At 41.2% G+C, this 17,980-nt stretch overlaps 1 protein-coding gene across 1 annotated transcript in view; it reads right to left on the reverse strand.

Annotated features, from left to right (window-relative positions):
- LOC108679422 overlaps positions 1-16,980 on the reverse strand; it is a 77,781-nt gene extending 60,801 nt beyond the window's left edge. Inside the window, exon 1 of the mRNA XM_047881930.1 lies at positions 16,782-16,980. The gene's annotated coding sequence lies outside the window, so the exon portion shown is untranslated. The remainder of the gene's footprint in view (positions 1-16,781) is intronic.
- Positions 16,981-17,980: the final 1,000 nt, after the last annotated feature.

Genomic DNA, 17,980 nt, shown 5'->3' on the forward strand with positions numbered 1-17,980 from the left:
AAGTTAACTATGTCAGTAAGTAAGTTTAACCGATTGAGTAAGTTTAATTGTAAGTCAGTTAAACATTGATTAAAAAGACGCATGAGTGTGGATTCAAAATAAATTCCGAGTAATTTTACAGAGTTCTTTTAGAGCAAACGTTGGTAACTTGCATCGGCAACTAATGTATGAAGTTTCAAGAAAGGTAGCCCGGCATTTTGCACTTACGAGAAAAACACAATGCGTTCCTACGGAGGGTCTACACATACAAGATCTTGTACGGCATCCAACACTGCAGTTCAAGATGCAGGTTTTCAGAATCAGTTTAGTATGGTTACACTTCCTTCAGCTGAGACAGAAGGTAAAAGCGTGGTAATAAAAACGACCATGAGCATGAAGTTACTGAATGATGCTTAATGATTAACTTAATTACATCGACGGCTTAAAAAATTTGGCAACATTTTTTTGATTATATTATTTTTGTATTGCTTGTAAAAGAGGTAAAAATTATTTTCGCTATCGTAAAATAGTTACTTTGTATTCGAATTTTGATAGACACAGCAACGCACAGCAGCACGTACGCTAAGTAGGAGGTAAGGAGAAAACTGTTAGTGAGCTTATTCCAAATGAGTCTTTTAAGATGTTCCCAATACGTCAGAATGAAATAAAAAACGGAGGTATATTAGTAATGGCATCCTATACAATAGAACCACTGGAATATACAATAGGAATAATGGCGGACCACTCATTTATTCCATGCTCCATGGTGACTCTTTACCCACGTAAATAATCACTATTTACCCACGTTCATTCCAATGAAAATTCGTTTGAACTCGACTGAGTGGCAAACATTTTATTAGAAGCATTTATTGACTGGTGGACTAACTCCGTCAACGACAGCAATAAAATTTGCAGTACTTTTTGCAGTAGGCGAGTCCGGTTAGCACACTGGGATTGACGCTCGAAAGTGAGATCGATGAAAGTGACAGCTAATTACTGCAGCCCCACCCAGCTTTTCACCTCCAAAAACCATTACAAAAACTTTAAATTTCCATAAAACAAGCGTGACAATTCACACGTCTGGTTAGATTGCGTGTCCATCTTGATCAACTAATCTCGTCGAAAGTTTGAAATAGCCACGCCTGTTGAGAAACGCTTAACTTCTAAAAATGTGTCGCACGATCCAGGTATAAATAAAACATGGAATCTTGGACGAGACTAACGAAATATTATACCGTGATCGTTTGAAGGAGGCTATTTTTAGCGCGTTTTCTCATTTATAGGAGAAAAGGCGCTATTGTGCTCGTCATGTCCGTCCGTCTGTCTGTCCGTCCGTTATATTTTCTCGATATGTACAGTAAATCCACATAGCGAGGTGGCAACGGAAAACTCGTGTAATAAGATGCCAATATGCATCTGATTATATTTTTTACGTCCAGCCGCCGTCGCCTCTAATTTGCTAAACTAATTTTTCAAATTATAACAAAAGAACGAACGAGGTTAGCATGCAGTGCGCAGCTTGGGTATGAGGTTAAAAATAGCGGCCACAGGATCAGGTAATGCAGCACCCAACACACGTGTTGCTCAGGCGCTGGTGGCGGCCACAAAATCAGGTAATGCAGCACCCAACACACGTGTTGCCCAGGCGCTGGTGGCGGCCACAGGATCAGGTAATGCAGCACCCAACACACGTGTTGCTCAGGCGTCAGTATTCATTAGCAGAAATGCATGCGCGTCAGTAGCAAGCGTTTATGTACGTTAATAGCAGGCATACAGTGGGGGGAAATAAATATTCGTACACTTGAAAAATCGTATTTTAATGTATGTAAGTACACAAACTTAACAGGAAAAGTGATCTAAATTATGTATAGAGACGCATAGTATTCAAAAATACTATCAAAAGAAATTAAATCATGTGGCGGTATTTGAAGATTCAAATTAAGAAAAGGTCCCCAACAAACATTGAGAATCTTAAGGTGGTGTGCCAAGAAGAATGGTATAAAATACCAGTCAGCATCTGCAAATCATGGTCGAGACGTATAGAAATAGACTGGTGTCTGTTGAGCTGAATAAAGGGTATTCAACCAAGTATTAAATTAAAATAATGCGGATTTATTGTTTTGTACGAATACTTTTTTCACCCGAAAAGTGAACCTGTTGCATTGTTTTTTGTTGCATTGCGATTTAATTTCTTTTGATAGTATTTTTGAATACTATGCGTCTCTATACATAATTTAAATCACTTTTCCTGTTAAGTTTGTGTACTTACATACATTAAAATACGATTTTTCAAGTGTACGAATATTTATTTCCCCCCACTGTATATGCACGTCAGTGGCAGGCGTTTATGTACGTTAATAGCAGGCATATATGCACGTCAGTGGCAGGCGTTCATGCACGGCAAGAGCAGGCATGTATGAGCGGTATAATAACAGTACCATATTAATACGCATGCGTATCAAATGTAGTCGCATATGCGTAGCACGAGTCATGAGAGAGGCGTTGCGACAACTCAGCCACAAGCGCTAGTCCAGTGTTATGTCCTCCAGGGAGTCCCGTTGTCCTGCAGCACACAAATCACATGAAAGTTGAAAAAGGGTACGATAAAATTATCCCGCATGTAGTTCATGACATGCCTAATGGAACCAAGAAATTGGGTATACATAACGTGCTTCATAATTTGTCTCTTACCGCTACCGAAAGAACAAATTCATGCAATGGCTAGACTGGATTAGAATAACGACCGGATCAAGACCAATTCTTGGAAGAAGCAGGTCTTCAGCTGTCAGGAATGCTAGATTACTCATTTAACAGCATGGGACGCGCAGAGTAACGCAACAGCGGCGCTCATCGCATTTTGTTGACCCGTCTAACGAGATCCAAGCGAGTTTTTACAGTCAACAGCATTCCAGGAAAATTATGCGTCAGAAATCTATAGAATAATGAACGTGTATTCAATTCTACCGAGAAATGAACAGCATCGATCTCCCAATTATTGAGTTGATGAAATTTATCTCTTTGTAGAGTGAAGTCAATTTAAATGTTCATAGTCTGTCCGCGTACAGCAGGAGTTTCGTTATCCAGATATGTGATCAACATTTGAAATAGCAAGGCCATGGAATAAAGAGCCGTTCAACGAACCATTACTTCATGGTTATTTAGATCCAACACGATTGTCTCTATATACGTATGCTGGTGTTTCCCTAAAGTACTGGAAGCCACTGAATGCAATTTGGTCCACGCGATATCACTGTTGGATACGAGGAACCAACTAGAACCAGAGCATTATCACTCAATGGCTAACTAATGTTGTGACAATTCGTAAGTGGTCGTCAACAATGTCCGAGGCAACTCCGTTCAACTCCAACGGAAAAAATACTAGGCTCCGTACCCTGAGATCTTAGCTGGTGCTCTTCCCGCGCAGGTCTTGGAACATGCAATTCAGTAGACGTTAAATGATCGCGTAATGAGAAGATACGACGATATAAACAGTACATAATTAGCACAGGTTTTGCAGTGCACACTGCCGTGGCTTTGTGATGAGTTTCGTTCCTGAAAGGAATGTAGCCAAATAGCATGCGCACGATCTGCCCCCATTCGCTGCCGGTATAGTAAGCACAAAAACAATGGGGAAATGAACAAGAAGTTGCACGCGGCTTAGACATTTCAATTAAACAGCGATCACAGATTAAAAAGTGCAAACTTGTTTTTCTAGTAAAGGAAGTTAACACTGGAAGCTTGACTTTGCTCATGGATGACTAATGATAAATCCTATATAGGTAATCTTAATAAGAACAGTCACACGTGAAGACATCGGCATTTACCTAGCGAAAATTAACGGATTTAGAAGACAGTGTTTCAACAAATAATCAGTAAATTTTAATAAAGTAAAATTCTCTCGTGTATCCATTTTGCAATTTTCTCTTGCCGCGGAACCCGTCGGCAACTCGCAACGAGATGGATGGCCGTGATCAAAATTTAGAAAACCCTCTCACTTGCTAGGAAAACCTGCGGACTCTCCCGTAGATGTACTAAAGATTCGAGTAGCAACTTCTGGGCGACAAAAGAAGCAAAGTCTGTCCCGCGGGCGAAGCGTCCACGGCGAAAGGAATTACAATGCGAACAGCGCGGCGCATAAAAGCTCCCTTCACGACTCAGTCACGACCGCCGCAAAAACTGTCCCTGTCAATGCACAAGAGTGAGTCAACATTTTCTTGAATGAGAATTACAACGACAAAGCCTGTTCCGACCATTAAAAGGAGCCACCCTCAAACAACTTATTTTGAGACCACCTATATTTGTAGTTTCGGATACTTGGAATAAAACGTATATACAGAACGGCAATAAAAATAAACGGAACATTAAAGGAAAAGCCAATCATCGTGAAAATCTCCATCAGCTAACTTAAATCCACGATTTGAGACCAAGGCCGGAGGAATTTTTAGACCGGTTCATATCTCATGGCCACGGTCATCTGCATGCCACCCACATGTCATTGCGCGAAGATCATATTAATTATATATACGACGGAGTATTGCGCGTCAGGGGCTTAGCTGATGTTTATACCGACGAGCCCGTGAGTACTGGCATTGAATCATATAGGGTTATGTGTGTTTATGGTAATTCAATCATTTGGGGTTAGGCGTGTGTACAGTCATTGAATGAGACAGGGTTAAGTGTATTTAATGTCACTTAATCATCCAGAAGTAGGAGTGCGTACTGTCACGTAATGATATAGGGTTAGGAGAGTGTTCATTTAATTATAAAGGGTTACATGTGTATGTCCACATGCAGGACACAACGTTCCAGGTCTTCCCAAGTCATAGCGGCGCCTTAAACAAGGTTTCCACATATACAGTGGGGGGAAATAAATATTCGTACACTTGAAAAAATCGTATTTTAATGTATGTAAGTACACAAACTTAACAGGAAAAGTGATTTAAATTATGTATAGAGACGCATAGTATTCAAAAATACTATCAACATAATTTAAATCACTTTTCCTGTTAAGTTTGTGTACTTACATACATTAAAATACGATTTTTCAAGTGTACGAATATTTATTTCCCCCCACTGTAATTGATATAGAACATCGCCGTCTTGTAGTCATTAACGCAATCGTCTGGAACAAAATCGATCGAAGAGTCGGAAAACATCGAAGAAATGACGCCGCACGTAGCATGCAGCCCGTAATATTGTGTCGATATGATTTTAAACACATAATACATCTGAACAATATGTACATCTTTTTTCATAGAGCATATGCCTTTATTAATTAATCATCGCAAGCCTCCTACACCTTGACAGCGCATGCTAACTTTAACTATCCATACAAGACTTGCCTTCACACACCACATGATTCCACATCCATCGAGCACACACCTGCTGTATTTAGTTTCAGCACATTACAGAAGCCATGCCTGCTTTATCCACGAGACGCTTGCCTCCACAGTTGCCAGATCCCCCCGGCACGGCGCAGCAGCATGCGGGCGACATGCGGCAGACAACTGCTCCTGTTTCCGCTGCTGTAAAGTTTCGGTTCACCGGAAGCGGTCGCGGCAAGGGCGCTCACACACACCCGCATCTCCTGCAACCTTGTTAGTCAGACACTGCCCGTCATGCGTCACGCGACCCTTCATCACGATGATAATACGTCCGCGTTACGAATTGGGTGGTGCGAAGCTGTGAACTGTTCGCACGTTCCGTGTACGTGTGGATTAGCTCACACTGTAAAAATTACAGCATTAATTGAACTAATCTAATTTACCCAAGTTAGTAGCTAGAGGACACACGCTAGCCTAAAGTGTGAATGATACCGCTTTCACATCGCAAATATCGTTAGCGGAGGCACATATAAGGGTGACGGAGAACGTTCGTTTACCGCATTCATTGAAGCTACTTACAATGAACTAGCGCTTTATAATCGTTGAACTGATTAGTTTATCATAGATTTACTTCAGAATGAATTAAAACAGAGTTTGCATCGCAGGCTATGCCATGAGGTTCTCAAGGCCACGTGTAGTCATGAGGCTCAGTGCAGCTCACCCCCACTCGCCAGCAGCGGCACTCGCAGCACTCGATCAGTCAAAAATCGTTAAAGGCCAAATCGTTAAAGTCAAGACAACTTACGAGGAGCTGTTTTTAGGTGTTCTAACCTATACGTTTTTAGCGATGAACATTGGCATGGCGCAAAAAAATTAAGTTCAGAAGACAGATAGGTACACATATTTTCACACAGGGGTCAAATATTACAGCGATTATTTATCAGCATAAAATATTACCTTTGAGCAACATGAGACGTTTTTTTCTGTAATTGTGGTGAAATTTCCGTTTGTATAGCCGAATTGAACAACATCTTAAGCAGGTTTTAATGATCATCAAAGCACACAAACACAAATGATAGCGGCACAAAAGATACACAACGGAAGCTATCAGAGACACACATGTGCTGATGTAGCGCTGGAGAAGTTTTGAAAATATGATGAACACACGAGCCAGGTGCTCAATGAGCATGTACGGCTTAAGCTTTATGCGTGTATATTATTATTATTATTATAATATTCATGCGTGTGACTGGCAGCAGCGGAGCGGACAATGTAAACAATTACAGACAAATTCCTGCGTTGGGATATTAAAATATATAGTTAAATACGCAGTTCAGACAATGGAAGATAACGCGTGAAAGCTGAAGCGAACGCAGTAGGCTACGGTTTAACTTGTTCGAAGACAATTCTAGTACGCAAAGAATTTCCTTGTTTGAAATATGCGAGAAAAAAATACTTTATCGAACTTCATCAAGAGATTTCTGAAGTTCATTAGATACCATTTCAAGCTGTGTTTAGATTGTGGCATCACACAACCAAGTCAGTTGTAGCACTTCACTATATTCACAATATATACGCGTCATCAAAAAAGAGCAAGTGATAAGAGGCAAGACGCGAGGATCATTTATCCGCTTAGCTAGGAAATGCACTTGAGCAAACCTGTCCATGCTAGCACGACGCCCGTAGAAGCCTCCTCCTCTTCGGGTCCTGCACAACTGATAAGTCGAGGCTCACTCCAACACAGAGGCCTTCTGAAGATGGCACGGATTGCAGTACATTTGCGTCTATTATTACTTGAATTAATAATAGACTAAGTATTAATTGAATAGGAAAAGGATGATGTAGTGCACAGCAGGTTTACAAAGCTCAGAGTTGTTCGATACTGAATAGCCATAACTCCAATAACTGCGGGACATATAAAACTATGCTCTGAAAAAGCATTAGCTAAATAAACTGGGGTGCAGAGAACAGCAGCAGTAGCGTGGCAGTATCAAGGCAGTAACTGGTGTACAGCAGCAGCAGTAGCCTGGCAGTATCAGGGCAGTAACTGGTGTACAGCAGCAGCAGTAGCGTGGCAGCATCAGGGCAGTAACTGATGTACAGCAGCAGCAGTAGCGCGGCAGTATCAGGGCAGTAACTGGTGTACAGCAGCAGCAGTAGCGTGGCAGTATCAGGGCAGTAACTGGTGTACAGCAGCAGCAGTAGCGTGGCAGTATCAGGGCAGAGGCAGTAACTGGTGTACAGCAGCAGCAGTAGCGTGGCAGTAACTGGTGTACAGCAGCAGCAGTAGCGTGGGAGTGCCCCGCGGCGCCCCCTGAGGCGGCGCAGCAGTTGGAGGGCGCGCGGATCGTCGACGTCTTCAATCTCCTCAGGTCGGCGAAATTCCGGGTTAGTTTATTATCTGAAGCTTCTGAGCATCCGCAATTCAAGGTTGCATATAAATAACATCTTGAATGAGAAAATTGAGCTTTTAAGTTCCTCAAATGAATAAAAAAAATAGTCAAGTTGCTGAGCGCCAAAGTTCCAAATTTATAAAATGCCGACGGTCATGTTGTTAGTCTGGATTAATTGACAGTGATTACTACATCTTTGGATAATCAAAAATTTAAAAACAAAGAAAATTGCCAGAAAATTCATTACGTATTTCTTAAAAATGAATGGTGAATTTTCTGCTATTTTCTTTGTTTCTAAATTTTTGGTAAATCTGCGATTTAATTACGTAGTCAAGTGATTTTAATCTTCAGGTAATTTTTCCTCAAAGCACGGCCGCTTCAATTGATGACCTCCGAAACTTGACCTCCGATCTTTTAATTATTGCACGTAAGCTCTTTAGAAATAAGGTCTTGTCATAATATTTTACTTAACAGTCAAATATCATAAAATTAACAACTGCGGCAAACAAAAACTTCAAAATCGAGTTAATGCTAAATACAGAACAGACAGTGTCAAATATTACTGAAAATACTCTTCATTGCTTAGAATGTATTAATAAAATTCGTCAAGGGCACGAATGCCCCTGACGAATAAATTATCCTCGGAAAGTTGTATTCTTAATTGTACTGTGGTCCCTGCCCTTAAAAAACGAGTTTGCAGTGGTGCAGGGTACCAATAAGCTATTGCGGTGCAGGGTACCTACCAATAAGCTATTGCGGTGCAGGGTACCTACCAATAAGCTATTGCGGTGCAGGGTACCAAGAAGCTATTGCGGTGCAGGTACCAATAAGCTATTGCGGTGCAGGGTACCAATAAGCTATTGCGGTGCAGGGTACAAATAAGCTATTGCGGTGCAGGGTACCTATAAGCTATTGCGGTGCAGGAGCCATACTTTCAAAACTGGCTAAGTGAACGTAAGTACTTAAGCTCTATTTTCTTGCCTGTGATTGGTGGATTTTGCTTAAAAGGCCGTCAATGATTGGCTGATGAACTTACGATCTCTTAACTTTTTTGAAAGTACGGGCCCTGGATACCAATAATCTATAATACAGACGAGGATAGCTGATGACAGGCAGGCGGCTGCCAATGCAGCGAGATAACAGAGGAAGATGAGGTCACCTCCACAACCCGCAGGGGGTCCACGGGATCCTGGGAACACGCAAACGCGGCCATCCGTGAACCTTGCAGCCCCCAAGCTGGTGGACCATTCGCAGCCTCGAGCGAACCAGTGCAGTCAAAAGCGTTAAGTAAGCGATGCAGTGGACAATGAGTAGAAAATTGTGTAGGTACTAAGTTTCAAAGAAAGATCAACAATGAGTAAACATTTGGGGAAAAATCGAGTAAAAATTTAGGGTTTTCGCTAAATCCCTTGGAAGCCCCATCTTCAAACTACTAAATTAAACTAAAAGTTTAATTTATAGAATCGAAAGAAAAACAATAATAATAATGACAACAGAGTTTCTCTCATGTCTTCAATAAAAATTGCGCTAACGGACATCTTTTGCCACACTACCTACACCAATACAGTTCATGCCAATATAGTCCGTTCCAATATATTAGAAAAATAACAGCGTCAAGGAACGTTCGGAAACAAATTAACGTTTTTCTACGCAGCCAGGCGTTATTATAAGAACTTTTTTAGACGCACGTGAACGTACAACAACGTTTCTATGTATAGATCAGCGCGTTGGATCGTAACGCGCGTTACGGATTAAGGGGATCGACCTAGCTAAAATTTTCAATTTTGGCGTTTTTCGGTTTTTGGGCTCATCTGAAAGCTGAAATTCTGCTCTTTCCAATGGTACCACTGCCATCTCTCTACGTGAATATTTACGTTCATGACGTCTCTTTAAAGGGAAGCGGGTGAGAGAGTTCTTTAACTAATTGGATATAAAATAATTAGCTGCTGAAATCTTTGAATATAGTTTCTACTTGAGTTGTGCTGCAGTTACATGCTTAGTCTCATCTTAAAGCTGACATTCTGAGCTTTCCAACGATACTACTGCCATCCATGTACGGCAATATTGACGCAGATGGCCGGGCTTTAATGGGGGGCGGGGGGTGGAGTTCCTTCACTAAATAGACCTAAGAAAATTAAAGCGGCAAGACTACATATCTTGGTGTATCTGGCATCTGAGCTCAGTTACCCTCCTAACATTGTACGTAGAGGTGCGCTACAAGTTGCTGCTAGCATCCTTGAGTGGATTAAGCTACAGAAGCCTGTAGTTTGGTATCCATGCTACATTGAGTGCCTATTTCGAGGCGCACGGGACTTTGTCGCGCCGTCCTGAAAAGTTTGAAAAGTTCAACTTATTGTCACGGAAAACCTATCTCCTCCTACAGTTTTCAAGCTACAGCAATGAGACATACACCATTCGATTCGTAAGGAAATTACCTAAAAATTTGATGATCATTTTTTTGAATTTCTGTCTGGTTCGTTTTTTATATGGGGGAGAAGGGGGGGGAGGGGGGAAAAATGAGAAAAATGGGATAAAACGCGCATAAAAAAAAAAAAAGGGGAAAATGAGAAAAGTGATCATCAAATTTTTAGGTATGGTCCTTACGAACCGAATGATACGTGTCTCGATGTTGTAGGATGATATTTGTAGGAGGAGATAGATTTTCTAAAGTACCCCTTTTTAGCCGTTTTCTATGAATTTCACGTTTTCTATCAATTTTTTCGAAAAATACATAGAAGCAAAATGTTTTTCTTTTTACATTTTACGTATGTATGTGAAGTTTCATGACAATCGGATAATAACTGTAGAAGTTTTCAAACTGCTAGGTCGATCCCCTTAATGCAAAACTTCACAGGCAGCGGGATTTGCTCATGCAGGTAGGACTAATATTCTGAGGTTATATGTCGCCGTGACGCAGAATTGTGAACACATATGACCCTTTACAGAGTAAGCAAAGTTGGTACCTCTAAATAATATAGCATACGGTATCTAATCAAATAACAACCATCGAATTGGTTGTCATTTAATGCACTTCTTAGAAAAAAAAAAAGAGAATTATTTAACATTTAAATGCCATACTTCAGTGGTAATAAGAAAAACATGAAACCTAATTACATGCCACTGTTCATAAAATGTGGTTGGCTTAACGAAAGAAATGGAGTAGGAAGGAAAAGGTCGGCGTTAAGGAAAAGGTCTTATGAAAAAGAGGGAGAAATCAACGTAGTTTCCTGCCCTTGGGTGCGCAAGTTCAAGAAAATAAAGACGAACAATTGCTTAGGGATTTCTCACAGATCATTCACATTCCTGCGAATAGTTTCATGGTGGCTGTGTGACAAAAAGCTTCCGAGATTATTAAGTATTTATCAGCTTGGCGTTTTACATAGTTAAAATACCCGCAATTAAACAACTATCTAAATCTATGATCAATGCAAAAAATGTGAGTAAAGGTTTGTAAATAACAGGCCGGCAGTCCAGGCAGGGACAGGCCGGCAGTCCAGGCAGGGACAGGCCGGCAGTCCAGGCAGGGACAGGCCGGCAGTCCAGGCAGGGACAGGCATGCAGGCAGTCCAGGCAGGGACAGGCCGGCAGGGACAGGCAGGCAGTCCAGGCAGGGACAGGCCGGCAGTCCAGGCAGGGACAGGCCGGCAGTCCAGGTAGGGACAGGCAGGCAGTCCAGGCAGGGACAGGCATGCAGGCAGTCCATGCAGGGACAGGCAGGCAGTCCAGGCAGGGACAGGCCAGCAGTCCAGGCAGGGACAAGCAGGCAGTCCAGGCAGGGACAGGCCGGCAGTCCAGGCAGGGACAGGCCGGACACAAGGACGTGTTTTTCCTCAAGCAATTTTTTCTGGTGCGGCTAACGAATAAGAATCTCGGAGGACGACGCTCGGCAGGACAAAGACGACGTGTTGTGGGTCGCTTGATGTCCAGTTAAGTAGAAAGTTAGAGCTTTTAGGACTGTAAACTGTTTATTATCAAACATTCTTGAGATCAAGTGCCGCTTGAAGGTCTCTGACAGTCGAAACGGACAACCAATACAATTTTTTAAACAGAATTAGTTTAGATTGAGGTTCATTTTTCCTACTTAATATGCAAACAATAAGCGCAGCGAGCAGTTAACATTTTGGTAGCGAACATTCTTGTGAAGCATAATCTAACATCCTAACGAACTAATAATTATTGTTAATACAATGAATGTGTTCGAGTACCAGCTGTAGGGCCTACAGTTTGGGAGCCGCAGTTGTAAACGGTGATCGATACAAGTTTCGTCAATAAAGTCTTTTTCAGGCACTGTTTGGAGTTAAACTCTTGGATCAACTCTTTCTGACCTTCTCACACAACCGCACAAATTCCAACACTTTTCTGAACGTAAATTTGGTCCATGACAGCATCTGAGGACTTGACGGCGCAGGTAGCTAACAAATATTTCAGAGACTAGATCGTAACTAAAAAACTATGCCCTGTTAGCCATTTCAACAGTAAAAAAATCGGTAGCTAATAATTTGGAACAGCGATCACATTCGCTTAATGGCTACAATTTTATAGGCTCCCTCACGATACAAATTATTCACCGTTACAGTCATGCGACAGACTGATTCTCGTCAAAATAATGCATTTATTGAGAATATGAGAAGCTGAATAGAATGGCACGCATCAGGAAATTGGAAACCGGAACAAATGCATCACGGCCACTCACGTACTGCACGAGGCGATCCATCGTGGCCTGGGACTGCTACGCGCGAAACATTTACTAAGCCAGACCCATGATGTGCAGATTAGACAGCTCCAGTGGGACACGCCGCCATTATATTTAAATCTCCATGAGCAACAATGAGAACATGACGTCACGAGCCCTGGGACGGATTGACGAGTCTCGTACCGCGACGTTGTCCGTAGCACGTGCGGGCAACCGCTCTCAGGCGGCACGCTCTGCGCGATGTTGCCTGCATGCAGGCTCTGCATGTGGTGGCCTCGCGTCTCCGGCAATATTGGCGAAGTGCACATGAAACATGATTTGTATAATTATAACCACGAAAAATAAAACACTAGTTATTTGCGTTGCATAGTAAATCCAAGTTCTTTGCATTACATAATAAATCCAAGTTCTTTGCATTACATAATAAATTCAATTTCTTCGCGCTACATAATAAATCCAAGTTCTTTGCATTACATAATAAATTCAAGTTCTTTGCGCTACATAATAAATCCAAGTTCTTTGCATTACATAATAATTCCAAGTTATTTGCCTTACATAATAAATCTAAATTCTTTGCGTTACATAATAAATCAAAGTTCTTTGCGCATAATAAATCCAAGTTCTTTGCGTTATATAATAAATATAACTTCCTAGCGCAACAAAATAAATCAATTAATACCCATATGTAACCGAGTACACCGGCATCAGGGCAAGTATTGAGATAATTTATCAGATAATATTTATTATTTTAATATATTATATTATTTTATTATATTATATTATATTATGATAATTTATTTATTTTATTTTAATTTATTTATATTATTTTTAATTTATTTATTACTGAGCGCGCTGTACATATCGCCGATATGTACTGGCGATGGGGGGTTGTAGTACTAAAAGCCTAATTCCACATTATTTCCATGAAAAAATTCTATTTTGTCATGATTGGAATTTTGGATGCGAAAATATTCACATTCCAAATCATAATAAAAAGTACCTACAACATTCATTTAAAAAAATTATGTTTCGGCAAAAATATGTTGAATTTAATAAAAAGAACTCATTTTACATTGTACGTAGTGAATTGCATAGCAATTACATTTTCTGATTGAAATTACAACGCGGAAGATAACCTCGTAATTCGCGCTCACAGCACGATGCTGATGACGTCACACTCAGAACGGCACACGATTGGCTGCTGCTCAATTATTATTTTGGTCGTGACTTGTTTGGCTAACATACATTACCTACACTGCAAACTAACTTTTTTATGAGAGGTGATAAGGCAGCGTTTGTTTAAACAAGAACTTTGGAAAATAAAGTACTAAATTTTAAAACAATGATTAGTTATTTGGGGTGGTGTCTAACTATAAATTACACCCTTATTTTGTAAGTTATGTGAGAAAACTTTAAATTAGATAAAATTCATTTTTTTTATATTTTAAATGCGGATTTTGAATGGATAAATATTTCCAATCCCACATGAACGACAAAAAGTGTTGCTAATTTGCAAATATCGCCGGTGGTCTTCCAACGTAACACGAGAAATATTTCAATATAATTCCAGGAGTCCATGTCAATCAGGCGCGGTGATGAAGTACGCACCTTGCTTCAAGTGGACTGGTAAGAAGTGCCGAAGAATACTTGCCATGACGGTGACAAGCTTGATCGGTCTCCACGGCTTCCAGGCCGCAGCAAAAAATGTCGTCAAAGACCTGCTACCGCTGCGATCCGGGCGGAGCCTACCTGCCTGCCTTCCAAACATTGTTCGGGATGATGACGAGTTTGTCAGGCCAGAACTATGAAGTAGGGGAGTAGGTGTTGGAATAACGCATCGGATGATTAAGTGCTGGAACAACGAGCCGGATAATCAAGTGCCGGAATAACGCATCGGATGATTAAGTGCCGGAACAACGAGCCGGATAATCAAGTGCTGGAATAACGCATCGGATGATTAAGTGCTGGAACAACGAGCCGGATAATCAAGTGCTGGAATAACGCATCGGATCCTAAGTGCTGGAATAACGCATCGGATGATTGAGTGCCGGAATAAGGCGCCGGATGATTAAGTGCCGGAATAACGCGCTGGATGATTAAGTGTCGGGATAACGCGCCTAATGATTAAGTGCCGGATGATTAAATGCTGGCATTAAAAGCACAATTAAAGAGACCGGAATTTAACGCTCTACGACTAACCAATGATCTAATTTACTGCAAACATCAATAGCTAATCGTGAGAATTGCGTTAAGTTCGAAATAGTTTTGACCAAACACGCCAGACACATGATGTGCAAATTAGACAGCTCTACTGGAACACGACGCCTTTATATTTAGATCTCCATGTGCAACAATGAGGACATGACGTCACGAGCCCTGGGACGGCCTGATGAGCCTCGTATCGCGACGTTGTCCTGAGTCGTCACAGGATATCACACAGTGCCCGACGAAGGCGGCCTGAGGAAGCGTATAATGGCTGGACCGGAACAATGAGCCACCAGGGCTGACCGCCGTGAACAATCAATCCAGGTAGCCCTGAGCCTTCGACAAGAGCGTCGGTACCCACAACAGCCTTATGATCAGCCATGTCTCCCGTCGCCTGTTATGCTGCGGCCAGCAACTCGGATATAAGAAAGTGCTGCATAGAGCGTTGCAATAAGCGAGCCATAGTTAGGTGGCAGATCATCCACAGGGCGTACTCAAATGCTTAGTTTCATTCGCTTGCGTTCCAATCACATTATTCCCGATTAAGGCTGAAGACTAAGCCGTTTCGTGTGGTTGGGCGTCAGAGAGTCTCGATGGAATTCTCAAGGGGTATTAAGTTAAGTAGTACATATAGTATTTTGGACGCAACGAATAAGAAGAGGATGTCATCACATTCCCACAACCAATTACAGTCTGGAGTGGATATAGCATCACAATCCCACCAAACAATCACTGTCTGGAGTGGATGATAGTCTGGCGATGGACATGCATTCGCCCAAAAAGCAGAAGCTTAATTCAACTAGTTCTAGAATTCCAGCCTGCCGGACGGTGAGTGAGTGAGCTAGAATCAATTAGTGAGACTGAGATATAAGATTTGTAGCATAGCACTTTTTCGATAAATGGTCGGATAATTTTTGTTACAAACGTTTTTTATCGTCAGTATTTCTAACCTGATTGATTGCTGGAGCTGCGGGCTTTTAAACTTTTTAACGCGGAATGAAAACAAATGAAAAAAATTAGTAAAATCTGAGTTGTATGTTGGTATTCTTCACCATACGACACAGTTCCGATCACTGCAATTATCAACTGAACATTTTCCCTACCGGTGATTCAATTTAAATATTCAAGCGGCGCCATTTGAAGCATAACGCATGTAGCATTTGAGGCTTCCATGTCTATTGCAAATTTGTAGGCTGGACTAGAGATGTAGAGTAGAGGTATTTATATATAGGCGATACTTGAAACCCCGTACTTATTTCTACTATCAAAAATACTCCTAGTTACGAGTTCGTAATTCCGTCAGCCAATCACTGACGGCTTTTCGAGCTGAATCCGTATTTTTTTGGGGCTTTTCAAGCTAAATTGAGAAATCGGTCTCTACGTCTTATTGAGCCGCGACGTGTACCAAAGTCATAATTTTTTAAAGGTACGGCCCAATGAGGACAGTGCTTCCTTGTCAGAAGAGAAATGAAACCTACAGAACTAATTAAATGGAGCGACTCATTCCCCCGGCTTTGGAGGCTATGAGTAACGTAATTTACACAAAACCTATTGCATATCAAGCTTTCCTCCTCGTCCAATTAAAGTTGAACTAAAATACACAGGAATATTAAGGCCAGTCCAGGCATTAAAGACCACAGAAATTCAATTGATATTCGAACTACAAGTAAAACTGTCTTACAGAATAGGGCCGGGTAGGTAAGGCAGCTAAGGCTGGCTTCTAACTAAACGATTTTCTACTCCGAGCTTAAAGCTATTCCTATAGTAGGTTGCATCCCTCATCAATTCACTACAAGGTCATTTCAGCTGTATTGAGAAATCAATATGTACCTAGCCTACACTAAGCGTCGTAAACTGTCTATGGACGTCACATAATGAAGATCCAAACATTTCTATTCATTCCGTCATGCTGGCGTGACAATCCATTATTTTAAACACTGAATGCATTAATACATGCTTTATATTCTAGGATATGAAGTAAAAATTTGAAAAAAACACAGGGCGATATGTTGAAGTGGATAATGAGAAGGTAATTAGCTAGTGCGACTCACGTGGCACACAGTCTACAACCCAAAGCCTGAGCTGAGCATTGATGTCGAGGAATTAACGTTGGAGAAGACTAATTACAAACTGCTTGTGCAAATAATTTCTTTGGATAACTTCATTATTAACAGAAAATTAAATTACCTTGCTCGAGGATAAACTTGCTTTGGATTGAGCACTCTATAAAGTACGACGTTTAAAACTCAAATTTCTGAATGGTCACCTTGATGGCAGACCGATGCAACGCGAGTCAACGAACGGACAGGACACTCTCGCACCAACACTCACGGCTGCCAGTTGTATACTAAAATTCTACTGCCCCACGCTCCCCACTCTGACACCCTCCTAATCCCAACCACAAGTCTCAACAGTCAACAGAGTGCTGGCAGTGGTCCGTCAATCAGCGATTCCTGTCAAACACACTTCAGTCTGTCACAAACAAAATGAACAACAGCCATTAAATTACAATGAAATTTAGACTTCAAGTTTTAAGAGAATAAAATTAAAGAGACCATTATATTATGTCTGAGGTATGAAACGATAAACGCTTCGGAGGTACGAGAAGGAACAAATATACGACGTCATATAGATATCTAGGTAGAAAACTTACACATGAAAACGAGATTTTGTATTTAGGGCGAAGTGTAAAGCAGTGGTTCCCTAACTTCTTCCGGCTGGCGCCCCCTTAGGCTCCCTAGTGAATTTCTAGCGCCCCCCACGGACATACCCATACGCCTCTTTCTTGAAATTTAGTACCCTGCAATTTTAAAAGATAAAGGTTAAACACAATAGTGTATTTTACAAATAGAACACCATTTAGTGAACCAATATGTTTTTCAGCTGTTTAACTGTTTCAGCACTAGAAACCTAGGACGTCGCAGGCGAATTTACGGCCGGACTCGTGGCCGGTCTCACGACCAATCTCCAAATTCTAGTATCAAGCAATATCTCCCAAACTAATGAACGCAGCTCTATGAAATTTGGATCACGTATTCATCAGAACCGAACGGAGATGTTTAGCTCCTAATCTTTTTTTATTTTCACCTTCGTTCGTAAGTTACGCGTATATTGCGAAACGGGCCGAAATTCGCAGTGATCAACGAATTTCTTTCTAACTATTGAACAGATTTGAGCGAAATTTTGAAAACTTATTCCTAACTACCGAAAGGTGATTTGTCAGCTTACAAATTATTTTTCGATTTTACCTTCGTTTTTTTTCATTTCACCGCCATTCTTGATTTCACACTTGCTTATATTCGGCCCGTATCGACGGGTAATTTATCATTTAAATTCGCGGCGATCATGAAATTTCTTCTAAACTACTAAACAGATTTCAACGAAAC

Source organism: Hyalella azteca, unplaced genomic scaffold (assembly GCF_000764305.2).
Source record: "Hyalella azteca isolate HAZT.00-mixed unplaced genomic scaffold, Hazt_2.0.2 contig9145, whole genome shotgun sequence".
NCBI lineage: Eukaryota > Metazoa > Arthropoda > Malacostraca > Amphipoda > Hyalellidae > Hyalella > Hyalella azteca.